This window comes from Schistocerca serialis, chromosome 1 (genome assembly GCF_023864345.2).
Source record: "Schistocerca serialis cubense isolate TAMUIC-IGC-003099 chromosome 1, iqSchSeri2.2, whole genome shotgun sequence".
In the NCBI taxonomy this organism is placed as follows: Eukaryota; Metazoa; Arthropoda; class Insecta; order Orthoptera; family Acrididae; genus Schistocerca; species Schistocerca serialis.
This window is the reverse complement of record NC_064638.1, coordinates 1,029,755,345-1,029,780,777: the sequence shown is the minus strand read 5'-3', so window position 1 is coordinate 1,029,780,777 and position 25,433 is coordinate 1,029,755,345. Positions and strand designations below refer to the sequence as shown.

General features: G+C 43.2%; 1 long non-coding RNA gene across 1 annotated transcript in view; it reads right to left on the bottom strand.

Annotated features, from left to right (window-relative positions):
• Window positions 1-5,942: 5,942 nt before the first annotated feature.
• LOC126413918 (uncharacterized) overlaps window positions 5,943-25,433 on the bottom strand; it is a 38,873-nt gene continuing 19,382 nt past the window's right edge. Inside the window, exons 2-3 of the long non-coding RNA XR_007575385.1 lie at window positions 20,504-20,623; window positions 5,943-6,054 (exon numbers count right to left, since the gene is read on the bottom strand). This is a non-coding gene — a long non-coding RNA (uncharacterized LOC126413918). The remainder of the gene's footprint in view (window positions 6,055-20,503; window positions 20,624-25,433) is intronic.

The window sequence follows — 25,433 nt, the reverse complement described above, 5'->3', positions numbered from 1 at the left end:
GTATGCCCCTGTGTGGGCTCTAATCTCTCTGATTTTATCCTCATGGTCTCTTCGCGAGATATACGTAGGAGGGAGCAATATACTGCTTGACTCTTCGGTGAAGGTATGTTCTCGAAACTTTGACAAAAGCCCGTACCGAGCTACTGAGCGTCTCTCCTGCAGAGTCTTCCACTGGAGTTTATCTATCATCTCCGTAACGCTTTCGCGATTACTAAATGATCCTGTAACGAAGCGCGCTGCTCTCCGTTGGATCTTCTCTATATCTTCTATCAACCCTATCTGGTACGGATCCCACACTGCTGAGCAGTATTCAAGCAGTGGGCGAACAAGCGTATTGTAACCTACTTCCTTTGTTTTCGGATTGCATTTCCTTAGGATTCTTCCAATGAATCTCAGTCTGGCATCTGCTTTACCGACGATCAACATTATATGATCATTCCATTTTAAATCACTCCTAATGCGTACTCCCAGATAATTTATGGTATTAACTGCTTCCAGTTGCTGACCTGCTATTTTGTAGCTAAATGATAAAGGATCTATCTTTCTGTGTATTCGCAGCACATTACACTTGTCTACATTGAGATTCAATTGTCATTCCCTGCACCATGCGTCAATTCGCTGCAGATCCTCCTGCATTTCAGTACAATTTTCCATTGTTACAACCTCTCGATACACCACAGCATCATCTGCAAAAAGCCTCAGTGAACTTCCGATGTCATCCACAAGGTCATTTATGTATATTGTGAATAGCAACGATCCTATGACACTCCCCTGCGGCACACCTGAAATCACTCTTACTTCGGAAGACTTCTCTCCATTGAGAATGACATGCTGCGTCCTGTTATCTAGGAACTCCTCAATCCAATCACACAATTGGTCTGATAGTCCATATGCTCTTACTTTGTTCATTAAACGACTGTGGGGAACTGTATCGAACGCCTTGCGGAAGTCAAGAAACACGGCATCTACCTGTGAACCCGTGTCTATGGCCCTCTGAGTCTCGTGGACGAATAGCGCGAGCTGGGTTTCACATGACCGTCTTTTTCGAAACCCATGCTGATTCCTACAGAGTAGATTTCTAGTCTCCAGAAAAGTCATTATACTCGAACACAATACGTGTTCCAAAATTCTACAACTGATCGACAGAGGTAATTCAGGGAGTTCATCAAAATGACATCATTCATTATGAAGGGCAAGCTGCTGAACTGAATGACAGACCGCGATGTCTGTTAGCCATATTCACTATTTATATGTTTTTACACACGGGAAGGACGCACACAACACGGCAGCCGACACAGAACAAAACAACCCTCAACAATATTCCGAGCGCGCGCGCACTTCACACAATTGGGGGGGGGGGGGGGGGGGTGGCACTGATACGATACGCGAGTTGGGGTGGCAGTCACTGAAACAAAGGCGGTTTTCTTTGCGGTGAGATCTATTTACGAAATTTCAATCACCAACTTTCTCTTCCGAATGCGAAAATATTTTGTTGACACCCACCTACGTAGGGAGAAATGATCATAATAAAACAAGAGAAATCAGAGCTCGAACGGAAAGATTTAGGTGTTCCTTTTTCCCACGCGCCATTCGAGAGTTTAATGGTAGAGAAGTAGTATGAAAATGGTTCGATGAACCGTCTGCCAGGCACTTACGTGTGAATTGCAGAGTAACCATGTAGATGTAGATGAACACTGGTACCATTCAGGAGAGATGCGCGCGCTAGCAATAAACAATGCACTTACGACAAGCCAAATAATGAGTTTCGCCACTTACAAACGTAAAACACGCGTTTTAATCACAACTAAATCAGTCGGAAGTGAAGAACGTATGACACGTCCGTCGGATTTTATGGTTAAAACATAGTGAACGTATCTAGTACGTCCATCGGCTCCAATGTGTTAATGTTATCTGTCTTCTTTTCAAACGCTAATATATAATTCTGACATGAAATGTAGGCTTTCGCGTGATGTCCTCTCTTCCCATGATATCTGAATTCTTGTTTTAGATTTTTCCATTTTGTGGATTTTTTTTCACTAACCAACTCAACTGAAGATGTGCACCTTTCCCTGGATGGAATTCAGCTGGAAAAATAACACAGAACTTACAGACAGCGAACACATTTGCTTCTGAATAAGCTAATGAATGGAACTCTGACAGCCATTGATGCTGAAATTTCAAATTCCTTTTGCCACAAGGACATCTGTAGTTTATATGGGAACCCAAGTTTTCGCAACATAGTTATATATTTCCTGATACTGGCGTCGGCAGTTCTGTGTAAAAAAGGTACCAACGTAGTACTGGTTTTATGTTTTGTTTCTGGTTTGCGTTTGAATATTAGATGTGCCTGGTTGCGGTTCAGTTGCGTTGTTCCTGAATGCTGCGGGATGTCTTCGTCGGGTTCTGAAATAATGTTCGCACACTTGTAATTTCTGCTGGGTTTAAACACTTTCTTTTATACGCAGGCGCAAAAACGGTGAACAAATGTGCTTGTCTTTTCTTCTCTATTGTTGAACAACTAACAATGTAACAACATTACTGTACGTTTACACTGCCTGTGATGGGATGCGACGCGACGCGAGGCATAATGGCCAAAGCGATGCAATGCGATGGAGCGTCCACATTGCATACCACACAGCGCGCGCGCGATCTGGCCAGCAATTGAGCGGTCTCGGCACGATGTCGTTTTTCCTCGACCCAGTAAATTCTTTTTTGTTAGAAAACAGTGCTCTGAGAATTCAACGCAGTCGTGAATGGTGCATGAAATCAACAAGGAGAGGAGTGCTTTAGGAGAATTTCATCATTTGTACAGTGAGTTGAGAAAAGATGATGATAAATTTGTAATTATTTCAGAATGAGTACAGAGACATTTGATTACATAGTGTCGTCTGTTTCAAATAGATTACAGAAGCAAAACACAAATTTCAGAATGGCTGTTACCCCTGAAGAGAAAGTTATGGTCACCATCAGGTAAGTACACGATATTACGTTTACAGCAATCATTTTATTATGAAAAATTTACAAATTGTGATAGATTCAAACTTTCTTTTAATAAATTTTGACGTAGTTGACAATGAGAAGTAAAATACATCACAGTTCACTAACTTAAGTATCAAAGTTTTCAGAATCTTGGTGGCTTGAAATACCAACGTCATCAGGTTGAATTTCAGAAATGACTATTTCATTTTGCGGATTTCCAGCAATTACGATTTCAACCGGATTTTCAGGTGCATAGGGTGACATCAACGAATGTGCAGTGGAAGTGGTTGATTGTTCCAATTCTTCCAAAAGAACCTGCTGAATATTTATCCTGGCTCTCAACTGAGCTGCTGGTGATAGTTTTCGCATTGCTGGCAGCAAACTCACTACAAAATGATAGCTGTCATCTTGCGTTTCTGATTTCGACATTTGCTGCTCAATTAGCTTCAACTTTTGCTTCTCTATATTTAGCAACTCAGAGTTTGTCGATTTCTTGGATCTCTTGTTTTGGTTTGTGTGTAGGGTGGGTGAGGGAGGAGGCATCGAAACGCTACACTCTGAACTTACAGACAGTCTTGGTTGGTTTCATCAGGTGAAACACTCTCTCTGTAAGAGCTGGTGAAAATGGTACGTCGTCGTGTGCGTCGTCGTGTTGCGATGCTGTTCTTTTACTGTGATGAACATTAGTCTTCGTCTTCCGTGGCGTCATTATGTCAGTCAGGAAGGTCATTAGCTTGTACCACGGTCAACTGGATTGGAAAGGCGGCACGCCACCTTCGTCTCCTGAACGTTCAGCACGATTTTTTTTAGTTCAGAGCGGAAAGTGTCAAGTAGGTTCTTCCATTTATTCTTCAGTACCTCGCCTGAAAATATAGACGTGAAAACATGCGTAAATAATTAAGTACACTGTATACTTAATACATTTTTTGTCCTTAGCACATTAACTGCAAATCCTACGGAGATCCTACACATCCTTCAATTACGCTCATTTCATTCTTTTGCAGATATTTGTCGGTTGGGATGTCTTTCCATGCACTGTCACAGTCGTTTCGGATGGGTCTAACTACAGTCGCACAATGTGTGCATGAAATGTGCGCCACAATATGTGAAATTCTGAGCCCTGTACACCTGCCTTCTCCTACTATACCACTGCTTCAAACCGCTGCAAAACACATGTATACCAAATGGAATTTTCCGAATTGTGTGGGGGCCATTGATGGTAAGCATGTTCCGGTTAAATGTCCCCCTCATTCTGGGACAATGTATTACAATTACAAAAATGCTAACTGCAGATTAATAGCAGTTGACATTGGAGGCTATGGCAAGCAATCAGATGGTGGAACATTTAGAGCAAGTAACTTGTACAATAATATTTTGAACGAAACTGAAAACTGGCCTCCACCGAAAATACTACCATGTACTACTACCATGTACTTCAGTAAAAGCTCCATTAGTGTTGGTTGGAGATGAAGCCTTTCCACAACTGGAAAACTTAATGCGCCCTTTCCCTGGACTGTCACTGACTGAGGAAGAGATATTTAACAGGAGGCTATCGAGGGCTAGAACGGTGGTGGAACGCACTTTCGGAATTAGGGCCAGCAAGTGGCGTCTTCTCCGAAAGGAAATTGAAACTTCTGTAGAACATGCAGACATTATTATTCAGTGCATCTGCGTCTTGCACAATATAATAATCAATAAATATGGGCCTGACATTTCCCTTCAATTGTCTATTGACCAGGACATAACAGAACACAGTGCTTTAGCAGCATGCTTCCAAAATGACAGAGCAAACAGTGGTGCTTCAAGAAGAGCGAGGAGTGTCAAGAGGCCTTCAAAAACTATGTCAACAGTCATTAATGGAAATATATTTCATGTCGAAATTATCAAATACCGTAACTATTGTGAACGTCATTTCAATATCAAAATACTGTAATAGTATCTATACACAATTAAAATTAGAAAATAAACGAAGTTGTTTGTGTTACTTATTTCTTGGAGTCTTGTAGCTAGTTATTTTACTTTTTTGTACTTACTGTCTGTTCCACAATCTTCAGCTATTTCATTCCATGCTTGACGAACAAAATCCCTATTGTGGTAATATTTATTTTTCTGGTCCCACAACACGGGGCGTTCACGCACATTGTTAATTAGTCTTTCGACGTCCATCGCAAGCAAGCAATTACTCCAGACGCAAGCGCAAACAAGCAATCGCTCCAAACACGCGCGCGAAACGCAAACTCGGTTGCGACCACAGCGGAGTCATCGCATCGCACCGCATCACATCGCTCGGACCAGTCTGCAGTCTACTGTAGGTACTATTTCGCTGCAACTGCCGGCCGTAGCGACCGGCAGTGGCTGCGGGCAGTTGACTACTGCCCTTAGGCAAAGCAACGGAACATATGTCGTTGTAACTGCTCGGCAGTCAGCGGTCGTGACGTCATCGCGACTGCCGCGTCTCGGCCGCTGCAGAAGCAGTCAAGCAGTTGGGCCGCGACTGCCAGGTGTGTGACGACTGCAGAAATCAACGACGCGCTATGTCGAAGAAAGGTTTTCACGATGACGACGACGAACAGTTAGTGGAGTATGTGAGCAGATACTCTATACTGTATGATAATACGCATACAGATTTCAGAAATGTGATGGCAAAGGATAAGTTGTGGACGAAGATAGGAGAAGCAATGAAAAAAGATGGTAAGTGTTTTGCATATACACATTCATTTATTTATGTTTTTTTCCTACTGTGACAAATTGTACAATATGAAGGCTACAACAATGCTTCAATTCTTTCTGTCACCAAACGATTACAATAGTCGTTACGAGTAATAATAATTTATTTCCTTTATTTGAGCCTCAGTTCTTATCCAGGTTGTAATCATTGATTTGTAGGTTCACAGAAGTAATTTTTAAATGTATCTCGTACCTGAAACCCTTCAGCTTGGTAGGATCCCCCTGTTCGGGGCAGGGGAATAATGTTCTGTGGTAAACTCAAACTCACGTCATGGTCAAGTTCATAAAAAGGTCATCCTCCTTTTTCTAAATAGGCGTCACTGATGAGATTGTGTAGACAGCAACAACCTGTAACGAGTTTATCACATGCGTTAGGTTGCAGATTCAGATTTGTGTAGAACGCTCGAAATACGTGACACAAAAGTCCAAAAGCGATTTCAGAAACTCGGCGCGCTCGTGTGAATTTATAGTTGAAGGTCGCTTTTGATTTATCTTGCTGGACAGACGAGCGAGTGTAAGGCTTGAGAATATGCTTTCGCAAGCAAAATGCCTCGTCGCCTACTATAACAAATGGCATCTTGATGTCAGTTAATGGAAGCTCTTCATCTGCTGGAAGCACGTCTCCTTTCATGATCATTTTCCCCATTGCCGACTTATTAAATATGCTACTGTCTCCATCCTTCCCATATGAACCTAGGTCTATCGCAACGAATTTACAGTTCGCATCAACCAATGCCAAAAGTACTATGGAGAAGTACCCTTTGTAATTCCAGAAAAGGGAACCACTTTTTCCAGGACACCGTATCCTTATGTTTCCCATCAATCGCAGCACAGCAGTTAGGGAAATCCCAAAGAGTGTAGAATTCTTTCGCACCTTTCCTGAAAGATTCTCGAGATGGAGGAGGCAGGAAGATAGGTGCCAAGTGTTGGCACATAGCTTCTACTGTTTCACGAACTATGATGCTTACGTAGCTTGGTAATATCCGGAAACCATATCCAAGGGACACAAAACTCTCCCCTGTAGCTAGAAACTCGTAACACAAACCATAATTATTATTAATACATGAAACATAAATGTCTTGTCCTAATTACACAGCTAAACAAATATCCTTCCGTTTTAGGTAACCAGTGTAAGAAGAGATGGAAAGACATCAGAGATAACTACTGGGAAACACTTCGAAAGGAACAACTGCAAACAGGTTCTGCAGCACCAAGTTCAACAACAAAATGGGCGTTGTTCAACAGACTAGGCTTTTTGAGAGATGTAGAAAGGGAGCGGTCGTCTTTTTGCAGTGTTCCGCTAAAGGAGCCAACAAGTGTTGAAGGACTGCTATCTGATGAAGACGGACAAAATGCCAATGAAACAGGGCCTGACACTCCACAAGCCATTGCTTCCTTGTCGTGTGGTGACGCACTTGCTGCCAACTCTTCCGTCTCAGCTCGCAGACACACTGGGATTCAATCAACCAAAGGGGCCAACAACGATTGGAATTGCTGCAGCGCTTGGCTAATAATCGAGATCCGGAAGATGATGTGGGGCTGTTCATGAGAAGCATCGCAGCGTCCATTAGGAAACTACCACGTCACCTCATTAATAAAGCGAAAATTGACATTTTAAGCTATGTTACGGGACTTGACAGTTCTTCAGAATCATCTCTTGTGCCACTACCAGTCAGCATCAGTCCTTCCGGCTCGTCTTCCCTTTCATCCCCATACGAACGAACTTCATCGGTTGGAGACGATACGTACACTTTCACCCCATTAATAAACGTCGAACCACAAGCAGGTGATACTACTTTTGAAAATAATTACTAATCATAATGTAAACACAGTGTAAAGATAATGTAAACATAAACAACAAACTGTACAGGCCCTGAGTCGTTTCCAAATAAACTTATTATTCTAATAGAAATTTATGTTATTTCATAGAGATATAAAATTATCCGTTTTAAACCATTGTTGATGAATACGTATGCTTTTATACAGCTACCTACCGTAAAGTCACTGCCATTTTTTCGTCGGCTTCTATTGGAGTTTGCACTGCACTGGTAGCTGTTCCTGCTATATCTTCTCTCACCAGACTTAAAACAAAATCGAACTGAGATGGGTTAAGTCTAAAGAAATTTCTGAACCTCTCTTCATCGTTTCGCAAGTGACCGGTTACTAGGCCGGCCGCGGTGGTCTAGCGGTTCTAGGCGCTCAGTCCAGAACTGCGCGATTGCTACGGTCGCAGGTTCGAATCCTGCCTCGGGCATGGATGTGTGTGATGTCCTTAGGTTAGTTAGGTTTAAGTAGTTCTAAGTTCTAGGGGACTGATGACCACAGATGTTAAGTCCCATAGTGCTCAGAGCCATTTGAACCATTTTTTGACCGGTTACTAAGTTAGCATAAATTCCTTCACTTTTCCGTGTTTGGAAAATGCTGTGGGGACAAGATCTTGCAAGCATTGCAATAATTTCCTCTTCTTCTTCCTCGTCCACCAAAAAACCTAGAATGGTATTAGCATCCACGTTGCGAACTCGCGTGCGTGTTCCTTTCACAGAGGTAACTCACTGAGTGGCGTGGCCGCTGCGGTCAGCAGTCTCAACGAAATACACAGGCAGTGACAGTCGGCGGTTACGGCTGGCAGTTACTGCCCGCCGCTACGGCGGACAGTCGCAGCGAAATAGTACCTTAACGGGCACCGCTCTGTTGTCACTTTAAACCAAGCCTGCCCATTGTCACGCGATTTCAGCGCGTCATCGCTCCGCTCCGCTCGGCATCGCATCGCAGGCAGTGTAAATTTAGCCTTAAACGCAACACACTAATCAACAATATACTTGTAGCACGTTGTTTGACTCATTCAAAACGGCCATGCTGCTACGACGGTTTGTTAATAGGTACCAGCACAGAAGAGTCTACGAAACAAGCAGAGCTAGCAGATTCCAGCAAATTCCGCAAATTCATAGCGAGAATGTTGTCTCACACTGTGTCACTGTCATCCTGCTCGTTGTTACCAGAAAGTACCAGGTAGCAACTAAACATTCACAATATGAAACGCAGGTGGGCGAACCTGTAATAAATAGATAGGTTTGGTATTAGCAGTCAAGGCCTCGAGGGTGCTGAATTCGCATCTCTTCACCACAAAATATTCGCCAAACTGTCTACTTCACGGAAGTAGTAAATAGATTAAAAATCCAAAGCTTCCTTCATAGGACAATCGTCAGTAAAAGTGGCGTTGAAGAGCATACATGGAACAGATGGTAGTTGCATCAAACTCGTTTGACCAAATGTGCACTCATTACCTTTTGAAATTACATTCCTTAATTATTGAAACTCAGATTATCCTTTAACTGAAAATATTTTCTAAGGGCAGTTTACGCGGTCTGAGCACAAAACAGTTTGGATCATCATTGCTTTTAAAATGTAACGTGTAAAATGGCATCTGTTATTCTCAAAGCATTGTGTTAAATGTTTGTTCCTGCTGCTGTTACAAATTTCTTTAAAAGGAGAGGTTTTTAGTTCGGCTATTTCAGGAACAGCAGCTTCTGTAAATCCATAAAATGCTTGCGTTTCCGTACACTTTCCGCATAAGAGGGGAGACGGATACATTCCCCCTCATCCCCTACCCCTTGCCTCCGCCACTGCAGTACTGAATAACGTGCAAAAGGTGAATTTCATGACGCTCCTTTGCAAATGGACTGTAAGTTGCATGAATATGCAAATTAACTAATTCTCATTTTCTTTTCATAAGCCATAATTCAATTTTAACATACAGACTGTCCTTTTCCTATCTCCTCATATATTCATCTAATATATTCACAGGATACATCGGTTGTGCTTGCGTTTTTTGGAAGATGTTAACCTGTGAGCGATCGCGCTTGAGACAAAAATCTAAGACTAATAATTTTACCGAAATATTTCAATATATTTTGAAGGTATTGAATTGGTGATCTAGCAATGCTTTCTTTGATGTCTCTACCTACAGTTCAGGTGTCTTTCTTCGGTCAAAAAAATAAATAAATAAATGATCGTATGGCATTTATTGGCAGGGATATTCCCTTCGGGGTTCGGCCGCAAATTACAGTTAAAGCCTGCTGGTAGCGGCTTCGTTTGAAGCAGTGCGCATTGTTAGATTTTTTTCTCACACAGGAGTTGTTACGTAACAAAGTCTTCCTTATTCCTGAAACTCCGCCTTGCCTCTCTTTTGTAGCCCAACTTAAAATCGTGATATGTATGATGGCAGGGATGCAAAAATTAAATGGATCAAACATAAAGTCCCCTCCAGCAAAAATAGCTGGTCAGAATATTGTGGCACAGCTTCCATGTGTCAAGGAGGAAGCAAAAAATTCGAAAATGGTTCTGGGATGCTAGAAACTGTTGTTTCCAGAAAGTTTAACTGGCCACATTGTAAGATACACAAATTAAGAGCTAGACAGAATGGCAGCCATTTATTCACGGAGTGCTCGACACTGTGGCTGCCTGGTTATCGAGTATTCTGTCATTATATGAGCACCGTAAAAGGACAGACCACGGACGATAGATTTTTATTTTAAAAATAAGTAAATCAACGATTAATTGTGAGAAGCAGAAGAAAATTTCTGTCTTGTACAAACCAGGTGATTTCAATGAAATTTTATTTTTGCTACGATGATGGTCGAAGTAGAGAGGATATAAAATGTAGACTGGCAATGGCAAGGAAAGCGTTTCTGAAGAAGAGAAATTTGTTAATATCGAGTATTGATTTAAGTGTTAGGAAGTCGTTTCTGAAAGTATTTGTATGGAGTGTAGCCATGTATGGAAGTGAAACGTGGACGATAAATACACTCCTGGAAATTGAAATAAGAACACCGTGAATTCATTGTCCCAGGAAGGGGAAACTTTATTGACACATTCCTGGGGTCAGATACATCACATGATCACACTGACAGAACCACAGGCACATAGACACAGGCAACAGAGCATGCACAATGTCGGCACTAGTACAGTGTATATCCACCTTTCGCAGCAATGCAGGCTGCTATTCTCCCATGGAGACGATCGTAGAGATGCTGGATGTAGTCCTGTGGAACGGCTTGCCATGCCATTTCCACCTGGCGCCTCAGTTGGACCAGCGTTCGTGCTGGACGTGCAGACCGCGTGAGACGACGCTTCATCCAGTCCCAAACATGCTCAATGGGGGACAGATCCGGAGATCTTGCTGGCCAGGGTAGTTGACTTACACCTTCTAGAGCACGTTGGGTGACACGGGATACATGCGGACGTGCATTGTCCTGTTGGAACAGCAAGTTCCCTTGCCGGTCTAGGAATGGTAGAACGATGGGTTCGATGACGGTTTGGATGTACCGTGCACTATTCAGTGTCCCCTCGACGATCACCAGTGGTGTACGGCCAGTGTAGGAGATCGCTCCCCACACCATGATGCCGGGTGTTGGCCCTGTGTGCCTCGGTCGTATGCAGTCCTGATTGTGGCGCTCACCTGCACGGCGCCAAACACGCATACGACCATCATTGGCACCAAGGCAGAAGCGACTCTCATCGCTGAAGACGACACGTCTCCATTTGTCCCTCCATTCACGCCTGTCGCGACACCACTGGAGGCGGGCTGCACGATGTTGGGGCGTGAGCGGAAGACGGCCTAACGGTGTGCGGGACCGTAGCCCAGCTTCATGGAGACGGTTGCGAATGGTCCTCGCCGATACCCCAGGAGCAACAGTGTCCCTAATTTGCTGGGAAGTGGCGGTGCGGTCCCCTACGGCACTGCGTAGGATCCTACGGTCTTGGCGTGCATCCGTGCGTCGCTGCGGTCCGGTCCCAGGTCGACGGGCACGTGCACCTTCCGCCGACCACTGGCGACAACATCGATGTGCTGTGGAGACCTCACGCCCCACGTGTTGAGCAATTCGGCGGTACGTCCACCCGGCCTCCCGCATGCCCACTATACGCCCTCGCTCAAAGTCCGTCAACTGCACATACGGTACACGTCCACACTGTCGCGGCATGCTACCAGTGTTAAAGACTGCGATGGAGCTCCGTATGCCACGGCAAACTGGCTGACACTGACGGCGGCGGTGCACAAATGCTGCGCAGCTAGCGCCATTCGACGGCCAACACCGCGGTTCCTGGTGTGTCCGCTGTGCCGTGCGTGTGATCATTGCTTGTACAGCCCTCTCGCAGTGTCCGGAGCAAGTATGGTGGGTCTGACACACCGGTGTCAATGTGTTCTTTTTTCCATTTCCAGGAGTGTAGTTTAGACAAGAAAAGAATAGAAGCTTTCGAAATGTGGTGCTACAGAAGAATGCTGAAGATTAGATGGGTAGATCACATAACTAATGAGGAGGTATTGAATAGAATTGGGGAGAAGGGGAGTTTGTGGCACAACTTGACTAGAAGAAGGGATCGGTTGGTAGGACATGTTCTGAGGCATCAAGGGATCACCAATTTAATACTGGAGGGCAGCGTGGAGGGTAAAAATCGTAGAGGGAGACCAAGAGATGAGTACACTAAGCAGATTCAGAAGGATGTAGGCTACAGTAGGTACTGGGAGATGAAGAAGCTTGCACAGGATAGAGTAGCATGGAGAGCTGCATCAAACCAGTCTCAGGACTGAAGACCACAACAACAACAACATGTTTGTTCTTGTTGCGCAGTAATGTAAGTGAAGTGTCAGCTCGAACTGCGGATCGGTGGCCGCTGTGGCCGAGCGGTTGTGGGCGCTTCAGTCCAGAACTGCGCGATTGCTACGGTCGCAGGTTCGAATCCTGCCTCGGGCATGGATGTGTGTGATGTCTTTAGGTTAGTTAGGTATAAGTAGTTCTAAGGGGACTGATGACCTCAGATGTTTAAGTCCCATAGTGCTTAGATAAATTTGAACCATTTTGAACTGCAGAACAGTATTTTAGGTGAATGTTAAAGTAGTGTTTATTTTGTCGGTAATGGATAAACTGCAATATCGTGCCGTAATTATATTCCTAATTTTTTTTATTACCAATGGAAAATCACACAAAGTTAATGAAGATTTATATTAATTCAGCTCCTTCACTATAAGACTTAATGAACGTGCAACTGAATTCAACAAGGTCAAACTTCTTTGAAGATGATGCCAGAAAAGAATGACCGAAAACTGCAATAACTTGAAAAATGTCGAGAAAGCGCAGAATATAACACTGAATGGACGACGATTACAGGTGTATGAAGCGAAGGACTCTATAGGCGTATCAGAAGAGGGAGTGTGGTACATTTCATATGAAGAATTGATTGTGATAAAGTTTTATTCAGTATGAGATCTGCATTTGGTGATTTCAGACGAATAGCAAATACAACAAGAAATTTCATAGCCTTGTCTGGACAATATTAAAAAAGACCCCAACAGATTGTTATAACCCAACACGGAAACACACTCCTACAGTAACGGCGTCCCAGGCTCTGGCCGTGGCTGCAATATCCTAGTTATGCCACTGGTTGCTGCACACACACAAAAAAAAAGAGTACCATCTCCGGAAAGCTTAGACTTGCGTTCTGTGGGTTAAGAAATTAATTCTTCTTATTCTTTTCTCTTGCAGGAAGAACGGCACGAAGATGTGTGGACTGCACACGAAACGTCATCATTTAGAATATTGCACGCGTCCACAAACATCCTATAGCAATGGAAAAAAACCTGATAAATTTGAAGTACAGTGTTGGAAGATCCTCCTTAGCCGTCAAAACTGACGCCCTCTAAATCCCACCATTTCCACATCTTGTGATAGCAAGCCGAAGTCCAACGGAGATTCAGTAGCAGCATTGGTGAAAGCTTAGGGTCGTGTTCTGTGGGTTAAGAAATTAATTCTTCTTATTTTTTTCTCTTGCAAGATAAACGGCACGAAGAGGTGTGGACTGCACACTCGTGTGGTGTGCATTGATGACTTTTTTAGACACATCTCAAAATGCCACTTCAAAAATGGAATCCACTCGGGGAGTAGACTTGGACAAATTGCGTGGACCAATAAGGTAACTAAGTCGAAAAAATAGAGTGTATTTTTGGCTGTATGACCAATCCGTTGCTGTAATCGCTCAGAACTTCTTTGTGATAAGAGATGTCGAGAGAGAGGCGTTAGCAGATAGGATTAGTTGGGTCACATAGCGACAGCTGGCCAAGCAATGAGCCGTTTGCAACTGATTTTTCAATTGGCGGTCGCCTCCGTGGCGCAGCGGTAGCGGTACCACCTACCACGGGTTCGATTCCCGGCAGCGGACTGGGTGTTGTGTATCCTTCATCATCACTGACCCGCAAGTCGCCGCAGTGGCGTCAAGTAATAACACTTTTCAATACGGCGGCCGAACCCCAAAAGGGGATATCCCGGCCAATAAATGCCATACAATCATTTCATTTCAGTTTGTAAGCTCGGTAACACAATGTTGCCCACTTCAATTCCTCTGTGATTTTTATACCATTTTTCCTCAGGATGTGGCATAAGAGTACTGTTTCCACCTGAAAAATATAGTTTTTGGCCTACTAAAAGAAGGGCTTTTGTTGTCAAGTTGAGAAATTATTACCGTGTCCGAGTACATTCAGAATACTTGAATGCCATATGTACTTCCTAACTCACGCGAGTAATGCAAGAAACCTTAGGCAACACACACTTGCGTCAATGTACGTAAATGTTTCTTTGTAGGTTTCCACAGCTGTATACCACCCTGATTACAAGACGTTTTTCAGTGAATCATGGGGGACTACAACACACACTACCAGGAAATTAGGTATCGTAAAGTGGTCTCGGAAGAAGCCCACTGACGTCATATCTGGGAAATGAACTGTAAACGGAACAGGACCATCACAACCATTCATCCGTTGCCGCAAGATGATGATGGTCTTTAATATCATGTGCAAAGTTTGCCGCCATTCCATTATATTGAATCAAAATAGGTCTATGAATTATCAGCGTCTCTCTTGCAGAAACATGGGAGACGTTGTTCAAAGAATGTTTTGTGCACTTTCCTTTTCAGTATCTCTGGAAAAAAGCAATTACTCGATAACGGACCACGGCAGAGCAAGGGTTCCTTATCAAAGCACTCAAGATACATGAATAAACATACAGCCTCTGAAAGTTTATCGGTATGTTGTAGGCCTTCTTGTATCCTTCCAAAACATCAAGCAGCGATAAGGGAAACTTGTATCACAAGAAGAACCCCACGTCCACCTAAAAAATTTCGGAGATTCCTGCAGAATGTTTTTTGAGTATCTTAATGTAAGGGACCCATGGTCTCCGATGGCTCCTTACAGAGTAATAATGTATGAGGTAGTATCCAAAAGTTCCCGAAATTTGAATTTCGAGCGCAAATGGTTACCAGAACAATTAGAGAGTGTTAGACTGTTAGGTAACTTCTCAAACATCCCTCTTGAGTGATTGTGACGAGTGGCTGACCTGAGAGGGCAGTGCGGAGTGCTTATTTGCACCCCCCCCCCCCCCCGCCCCCATTTGGGTACACTGCTGCAGAAACATATCAAATGTTGAAGCAAACTTTTGGAGACACCTTTTGTCAGGTACATGCTTAGACTGGTATAATCGTTTCAGAAATCGATGAACGTGGACAGATGATGAACATCCTGGTCGACCGTTAGCTGGTTTCACGCCAGAAAATGTTCAAAAAGTGAAGGATCAACTTCTCCAAGCTCATAGAGAGATCATCCCATATCTCTGCAAAGCATTGGGAATAAATTATGGTACACGTCAAAGTATTCTGTAAGAAGAACTGAACATAAGAGCACAGTGGTGAAGTCTGTTCCACGACTATTTCAAGGTGACCAGAAGCAGGCAGGAAATTAAACCACTACATCATCTAAACTTTCTTTAAAACGTTGTCACAGGTGATGAAAGCTGGGTTTATGGCTATTCCTCTGCAACTAAGCAGCAATCACCGAAATGGAAGAGTCCTTCTTCAACTCAACCAAAAATATCGACAAGTCAGTGTACCATTAAGTCCATGTCAATCTGTTTTATTGATACTGACAGGCTTGTTGGCTGAATCTTCCACCACAAAAGACACTACAATGGTGCACCTTAAATTCAGCAGAGAATGAAATGCTACGGTCTGACATTTGCATGAAACATAATTGTGATATACGACTGGTCCAAGAAACTGACAGAGGACAAGACGAGCATTGACCGAAGGTGAATGGAATAAAACTTATCCTAGAGAGACCTAATGAGGAATGTGTGAATACAGTTTTCACAAAACTGGACACTAGCATACTGTCTACAGATATCAACTGTGTAGATGACATCTAAATCCTGACAGCTAAAATTCAATTTTGCTCTATTACACCTGTCCACAATTTACAACACAAGGAATACAGATTTACAGAAATTTGAAGTTTTGATTCTCAGCCAACAAAGGTAGTCACAGGTGACTTTACCACAGTACTTCTTGGGGATATAAGGAGTCAGACACAAATGGTAAAAACCTCGAAGACTGGGTTGAATGCATGCATTTAAAACTAATGCATGGCCCGAAGTTGCCCTATTCCTTTAACAGTGAGCAATGGAGGAGGATAATATTTTTCCTTGTGAATATATTGCTCACCAAACCAAGAAGCATACTGCAGAACCATTCCCAAGAACATAACATTGAGCTCTTATATGTACTGTAGAAGCAGTTGTTAAACCAGAAAAAACTGTATTCAGAAGAACTTCAAAAAAGCTCGGTGGGGTTATTTCTCTCAGAACATGGCTGAAGAAGTCATAAAAATCAGGCCTCATCCAGAAAAATATGGAGATTTAATGGAGGTAGTAAAGAGTATTTAAATACATCCGAAGAGGTTGTAGAGCTGTATACTTACATGGACTTTGTAAAGACTCAACAGTGCTCCTTAAGAGGTATGAACAGCTCTTCGAAAATGACCCATTCTCAGAAGAGACAATACAGACAGTAGAACAATTTATACAAGCCATACCACTACCACAAACAGGAAACGACGTAATCTCTTGGTAAGTTTGGGCACAGAACGCGATACTCTACAATACTGGAAATTGTTAAGAAACCTTAATTGTGATCCTACAGATAACATTCAGGAGTGAGCAATGTCACCCCTGACCAAATGGCACACCAACTGTTGTTGAAAGGAAAAACCACAGTAAGATCAAAACTAATGAAACTAGAATGTTGTGATGATCATCTTGGCATTCCAATCACAGGGAAGGAACTGAGAACTGCTATTAATCGATTGAAAACTAAAAAAGCTGCAGGCTAGGATGGCAAGAGATCGGAGCAGATAAAGAACTTTGGCCATGTAACTATAAACTATACTCTGAAAATGATGAACACTTCTGTTGCTAGAATGATAATCCCAAAGATCTGGCACCACGCAAAGGCATGGCATATTTTAAACTATGCAAAGAACCAGATAACCCCAAGAGCTTCAGACTTGTATCACTTCCATGCCATCTGCTTAAAATTCTGGACACAAGGATTTTTAATCAAAATTTTGAGTCTGTTGATAGGAAGACCAGTGAAGAACAGTCAGGTTTCAGACCAGGAAAGTCATGTAGTAGCTAGATACTTAATTTAACCCAGCACATTGATGATAGGTATGAAAGAAGGAAATACAGGAATTGCCTTTACTGATCTCACAGCTGCTTATGGTACTGTGAACCATAAGACACTAATAAGAAGCTGCACACAACAAATAAGGACTGTAAACTGGCCCAGTGTATTCAAAATATCTGCTGCAAAACCGACGAGTGTTTGTCACTCTAAATGACAAATAGAACCATGAAGACTGCACAAGAAGGGCCTTCCCCTTGAAATGTACTGGCACTTGGCATTTGAAAAAGTAGAATCCAAGCTAACATCTGCTCTGGAAGAACTTGCTATCTCCTATGGCGACAACCATTTGAAACCTGATTCAGATGAAACTCAAGTGCGATCATTCCATCTACACATTAACGAGTCAACAAGAAAGCTGAACATCACTCCGAAAGGGTGCAATTTAAATCACTGTGCACACCCCCAATACCTAGGATTAACATGGATCATGCCTTAGTTTACAAACAGTAGTGCTTAGACACCAGACAAGATATATGCACCACGAATAATCCCATCGGCAAACTGAGAAACACCACATGGGGAGAGCAGCCCAGTGACCACTGCATATCGTTCTAGCTGTGTGTTTCTCTGCTGCTTGGTACACCGGACCAGTCTGAAGGATCTGTGTCCATCCTAATCAAATTGATTTGGCTCTTCTTGAGACAGGGTACATAGTCTCAGGGTGCCTAAGATCAACTCCAGTCAATGCGATCTTTCCACTCATGGGATATGCACCTCCAGGTGGTTAGTTACTTACAAGGGAACCTCCCCATCGCGCCCCCCTCAGATTTAGTTATAAGTTGGCACAGTGGATAGGCCTTGAAAAACTGAACACAGATCAATTGAAAAAACAGGAAGAAGTTGTATGGAACTGTGAAAAAATAAGCAAAATTTACAAACTGATTAGTTCATGGGTAGATATGCAACATGAAGGACACAAAGACCGCAGGAGCGCCGTGGTCTCGTGGTAACGTGCGCAGCTGCGGAACGAAAGGTCCTTGGTTCAAATCTTCCATCGAGTGATAACTTTGATTTTTTATTTTCAATTTATGTGACAAACTCTTATGTTTTCATCACTTTTTTGGGAGTGATTATCACATCCACAAGAAAACCTAAATCGGGCAAGGTAGAAGAATCTTTTTACCCATTCGCCAAGTGTACAAGTTAGGTGGGTCGACAACATATTCCTGTCATGTGACGCACATGCCGTCACCAGTGTCGTATAGAATATATCAGATGTGTTTTCCTGTGGAGGAATCAGTTGACCTATGACCTTGCGATAAAATGTTTTCGTTTCCGATTGAAGAGGCACGTCCTTTCGTCTACTAATCGCACGGTTTTGCGATGCTGTTGCAAAACCCAGACACTAAACTTATTACAGTGAACAGAGACGTCAATGAACGAGCAGACAGATAATAACTATGCAAAAATAAAGAAAGTAAAATTTTCGCTCGTAGGAAGACTTGAACCAAGGACCTCTCCTTCTGCAGCTGCTAACGCTACCACAGGACCACGGCACTTCTGACCTTACATTTTCATTGATGTTGCCTATGTAGCCCATGGACTACTCAGTTTGTATATTTTGCTTATTTTTTCACAGTTCCACACAACTTCTTCCTGTTTTCTCAATTGATCTGTCTTCAGTTTATCAAGGCCTATCCACTGTGCCAAGTTATAACTAAATCTGAGGGGGGTGCGATGGGGAGGTTCCCTTGTTAGTGTCAAGAAGGTGTAAGAAGACAAGTAGCAGCAGTGACTGTAAAGGAAAAGCAAGAATCAGATCCAAGGCATGCACTGTTTGGAACTCAACTCCTCCATCATGACTGAATTACACAGAAACCTTCCTCCTTGCAACAACACCAATTCCAACTTTGGCAGAAGCCTGCCAAACTGAGCAGCTGAGAACTAAGTCTCTCTGAAGATAATAGAAAGTAAATGAGATGCTACCATTTAATACAGGATCTAGAGATGCTCAAGAATGAGAACAAGGTTGATAAGTGTAGAGGAGTCACTGCTGGTATAGGACAGGAATTCACTGACATCAGCATCAATACTTTCTTACTATTGCATTCCAGGAAACCTGACATCACTGTGACACTGCCCTGTGAAGGCCATCTCCAGCCTGCCTGCACTGTCCCCCCCCCCCCCTCCCCCCTCCACTTGCCCAAGCACTCAAACCCCTACCCTCTCGTCACACCCCCACATCACGAGAATAACTTAATATATATGGTATTTGCAAAACACATAACGCTGGCATAAGCATTGTCATTTCTTCACTGCCTTTACATATGTCTAGGTCTCATGTGTTCAATTGATGAAACGCTTGCATTGAGCAAAGAAGAATTTACAAAGCCTATTTGTTGTAAATAGCTATCATAGAAATGTACTCATAGCTTTCTGCAACAAGAATGGAAAGACATGATAACAAAGGACTGTATGACGGTAGACAGGAGGAATATTGTTCAACAAGTTACGGCACTGCAAATGAAGGATACAATGTGAATCTAGAATGTGGAATGACTGCCACAATATTCTGCATACGTTGGAATTATATACCATTTTTAAAACTTCTATCCAGCTTCTCTCCATGCAAGATGCGTCAGGGACAAAATAACAGCAATTGCAGTAATTATTCATCCATCTATAATAATAATTCATATTATGTTTGTATGACATCAGATTTTTTATTTTTGTTATTATTAGAGTGCTAGCAGAGCTATAACTGGACCAGGAAATGGAGGTGTTGACAACAGCAACAATAGTCTGGAAGTATGTAGTGCAACCAGAAGGGATACTGTAGAATTGTTGCTATGTAAATAAATACATCCCACAAAAAATTCAGCCTTATTTATCAGCAACAAAACACACACTTGCGGTTTATAAGGCATGTTGCTGATGAACACGTTAACATAAAGTGTGTTTAGTGATGGATATGAATAATGTTAGATGCACAGCACCATGCTCGTGATTACGTAATAATAATAATAATACTGTTAAATATGTGGCACCAAACAGATGGCACGCTGTGTGAATGCATTGCCTGTGAGGTGCTTATCAGCCACATAGTGTGATATTCAGTACTCAGCTCACATTGCTTCACAGCATACACACTGCCTAGAATATTTCCCTCTCTTAGAAAATGTTTTAACCACTTGTACAGAAACATGGGAAATTAGCTCCAGCTGTATTCAATGATTTATAAGTTGACATCAAGCACCAGCATTCTGTATTTATAATCAAAGATAATAATCACCTTATTCCTTTTTATGGTGCTCAGGAACTGGCAATAGAGATCAGTGTTGGAACACAGGCAGCCACTTGGATGACTTGGAGATGTAAGGGCTGGACAAACAGTGATTGAACACCATTTGTGCTACAAAATAATTTTAAATACAATTTATTGCAACCACAGAGTTCCTTCACAAAATACAAGAATGAAAGTGAAAAATGAGTAATATCAGCTCAAATCCAAGGCCATCAGTTAACCAGAATGCTTCACAAGCCATGCCAGTCTAGGAACTCTTGTTCTAAACATACATATAAAATAACTTCGAATACATACAATAAAAATATCTCCATGGTAAGCTCATAATAATTTTCCCAATAAACTATTTAACAATAGATCCAAGTCAGTATGCTACACACTATGAATTAATTATTTATAATAGTTTTTCTTTCAAAGGACAAGTTAATTTTACCTTTGAATATAATAAGTAACAAAGAATTTTAATGAATCCATATGCATCCAAACGACATTCAGATTATAAATGTTAAGCTAATTAACAGCCAGGTTTAGAAGGCAAATTGGATATAAGCTGGAAATTAATGGCAAAAGCCTCAAAGAATTTAGCAAATATGCTTGTGCTCAAACAGGGAATAGAATGTGTGCTTCAATTGAATCAAAAAATTTAAAAAGATATATTGAGTGTGTACTTGAAATTAATTGACCCACAGAATCTTTAATAAGCACATGTGTGCCCACACAGGAAATAGGGTGCATTTGTAAGAGAGTGTGGCAACTGTCGACCAAGTCACATGTAACATGTTTGTTTGGCAAGCTCTTTGTGAGCAGTTGGTGGTCATGCGTGAAACAATGAACGTGTACTGAGAATCAAGAGATGTGTATATCTGTATCTGTGTACTTCAGACCAATAAAATAGTGCTTATTACATGAGGTACAGTGTACATCATTGGATCTGGCAATCCTACAACACAAAACCCACACTCGTGACCCCGACGTGATTCGTGTGTGCTACAACTAACTCTCGTTCCGTCGAGCAGTACACAGTGGATTGCTTGCCGCCCGCTACACCGCACATGTGCCAACTAGGTTTTCCAACGGACACTTCGGCATCATTTTCCAATTTTCCACCATGTTTTTGCAATAGTTCAATGCAGTTTCTAAACACACTGGATAGCTGTACTCAACAGGACAGTGCTTCTACATTCCCACAGCCATGTGTGCTGGCATCAGGTATGAACAATAAATTTTCATTATCGTAGTTGAATCAGCAGTCATGTGGCAATGTTCCATAACAACAGAACATTTTTGTGCACAAAATTGCATGTGAAAATTTTACGTTGAATGTGAACTTTCCACGTGTTCCGAGTGCTCAACAACAGCTGACACAATGTGACTATATTTACAAGTTTCCCAAGTGACAGTGTGAATTTTTCACCCAAGTCAGTGGCAGTACAAAGTGAGCCAGATGCTCAAGACAGGAAATTTCATGTTTATCTCGGAACTCTGGATTTTGATTTTGCACCAGCCTCCACTAACCCCCCCTCCCACTATCAGCGTCCGCTTTATGAGTGTTTCCAACAGCACACGCTGTTCCTGCCACGTCTGCCATGTGTGTTCCACAAATGTTAGGTATTTTAAAAATTTTAATGCATCTGTAGGGGAGGGGCCCGGAAATTGTCCTCTGTCGTTTTCTGCACATCGGTCGACTACGGTCGAATCTCCTGTGCCGGTCCATTCTGCACCTGTTGGCGTTACTCCGTCGAACGCCCGACTCATTGATTTCTCCACCACGATTGAGCCAGCCGGGCCTACCATGACATGTGCCACTGGCAGTGTCATGAACTGGTACACTGCTACTGCACCCGAGCCTGTTACGCTGTAGAGCTATGGACAGGGAGTGACAGTTTCCAACAAACAGTTACCTCAAGCTCACCCATCCACTGGCCTAAGCTACCACCCCCTTGCAAGGACCACCCACGCACATGGTTTGCCATGGTCCACTATGTCCTGCAGCTACACAGCATCGCTGATGATGACTCGAAATTCCTTTGTTTACTATGTCACCTCCATGATGAACCGAACTTGATCTGCGATATTGTGGCTTCACCTCCTGCTACACACAAATATGCGTTTGCCTGATGCACCATCCTCGAGCACCTACCCGTATCTACAGAGGAAGCTATCTGCCTCATCATCGGTCACAAGTTGCTGGGTTCCAGATTACCGTTGTAGCTCTGGCATCATCTTCGTGCTGTGACTGACACACATCAAATGCCAGGCACTACACTTTGGACCATCTGGTTGCTCAAACTTCCTCTGGAAGTTTAAATTCACCTTCTCCATTTAACTTCGGCCCCACTGGACACTAAACTGAAGATCGCAGACCAGGTTTACAACATTCTGCCACCCCTGCATAATGTCCCAGTGGGCCCTCAGGCCTCAGGGGTTGGCACAACTGCGCAGCAGTTTCCATCATTCGGTACAGAGTGCACATGGCAGCCACCGCCGTAACTCCTCTCCTACCAGCTCTACTGCGGTGCCACCTTCAGAGGAATCTACAAACATGACCCCCTCAACTGCCGCTTCGGCCTCAGCCAGCTCAACGGGTGACGCTACGCACGGTTCTGCTTCATGTTATTTCCATTCCCACTTTGGCGACGTGGCTAAGAAATGTTGGTCCCCATGTGCGTTCCTGAACTAATAGCACAACCCAACTCAGGCGCTATGGGCTGCATTGCATCACACAGACGCCTGTCCCTTAATACTTCTTCACCTCACACTCCAGGACACTTGTATGTGAAAGACACAGTGCCTTGTGTTTCATTTGTAGTCGTCATGGGGGCCAAGGTCAGTGTCATACCTTTGTCTGCAGGTATTAAATTTGAGCATCAACCTTGCCCTCCAATCTCATGGCATAACTAGTTTAAACATTAAACTGCAGGACATTAACACCCCCTTACAGTGGACTTTCTTTATCGCCGATGTGTGTGAACCAGTACTCCAGGTAGATTTTCTCTTAGGCCATGCTCTTTCACCTAACCTACAATGACGTAAACTAATCTTTACGTCAGTAGACCGTACCACCAGTTGCAATATTTCTTCCCTCTCATCTGAGAGCGCCAGCTAGCGAGCTAACTGAAGCCACCGTTGCAGGGCTCTCTCTTAAATCACACAATGACGAGCTTTGAGACAACAACAATGCCCTCCACTTACAATTGCCACTGTACAAGCCAAGCTCACAGACGCTCATAAACAGGTCACCCAGTTGTCACAAGCGGCCATGCCCTCAGCCCACACCCCAACTCATTGCACCCACCGCCTACGCCGAGAGACTTTTCCACTGCCAGACAGAAGCTGTGTTCGTGACATTGCCAAGTACCCCACTGAGCTCCACAACAAGGACTATCAGTGGATCACCGCCACTGCTGCTGATCTGCCGGCTGGGGACACACAAGTGTGTGCATTACAGGTCAGTCATACTTCATCGAAAGTGGGTCCATCATCCCCATTGATGTGTGCGATCAACAACAGTACTGTCCTCAGAATCAGTACCATGGAAGGTCCATCGGTATGCGCACCAAAGTGATTATTTGGGAACTTTTAGACAGTAAGACTATTCGCCCTTCGCCCTTCTTCTAGTAGTTGGTCTCACCCATTCATTTGGTGCCTAAGAAAGATGACACTTTGCGTCTCTGTGGTGACTACTGGGCGCTTACCACCAGAACAATTTTACGGCACAAATTTTCAGTGTGACTGACTGTCACAAGGCACACCACCAACTGCCAATAGCACCAGAGAACGTTGAAAAAACTGCCATCATCACTCTGTTTGGATTGTTCGAACTTGAACTTTGCGTTTGCATACCTGGATGATCTGTTAATTTTTTCTTCCTCACTCGAGGAACATGATCTCCACTTAAATATGGTGTTATAACTATTACATGCGAACGGTGTCACAGTGAACAATGCTAAGTCACAACTCTGCCACACTAGTGTCACTTTTCTGGGCCATGCAGTTTCTGCAGATGACATCCGCCCCCTACCCAAACAGGTCGAGGTTATTAGTATGGTGCCTTTGCCCAAAGACTTTCACAGGGCCTCTGCTGCTTCCTAGGAATGGAAAATTACTACTGCAAACTCATTCCCAATGCTGCTGACATAGAAGCCCCAATGACAGATGCTCTCGCAGGAAAAAACACTTCATGGTCTCAGGCAGTCATGTGGACTCCAGAAATGCGAAATGCATTTGATAACCTCAAGTCAGCCTTACAGACAGCTGTTACGCTCGCTCATCCCATCCCTGATGCTCTCATCTTGCTTACTACAGATGTGAGTGATACAGCTGTGGGGGCGGTACTTCAGCAAACCGTGGCTTCTGTTGTACAGCTGCTAAGATTTTTCTCCCACAAACTGTCCACTTCCCAATGTAAATGGTTGACATTCTAGTGGGAACTATTTGCTATTTACACCGCTATCAAATATTTTCAAGACGATATCGAAGGTCGCCACCTTGTGGTATTTACTGACCACGAACCACTGGCATACGCTTTCCGCAACCCAAGCAAGGACTCATCCATGAGACGGTTTCGTCATATGGACCTCATATGTCAGTTTACAAATGACATACAATATGTCAGAGGGGCAGACAATGTCGTCACCAATTTTTTATCTTGTGTGTCAGTATTATCTTCGCAACTGGACCTCAGTGAACTCCCTAAATTGCAAACAGATGATACTTAACTTGCCGCATGGCACTCAAATGCTAAAACAGGAGTTATGGGCACTTCCTGGCTTCTTGTCACCCATCTGGTGCAACCTTTCATCAGGACTTATATGTCCAGTGTTTCCTGCACCTCTCTGCTGGGCCATTTTTAATAGTATTTACAATTTGGCACATCCTGGCATACGTGCCACCACACGTATGGTATCTGAACATTTTG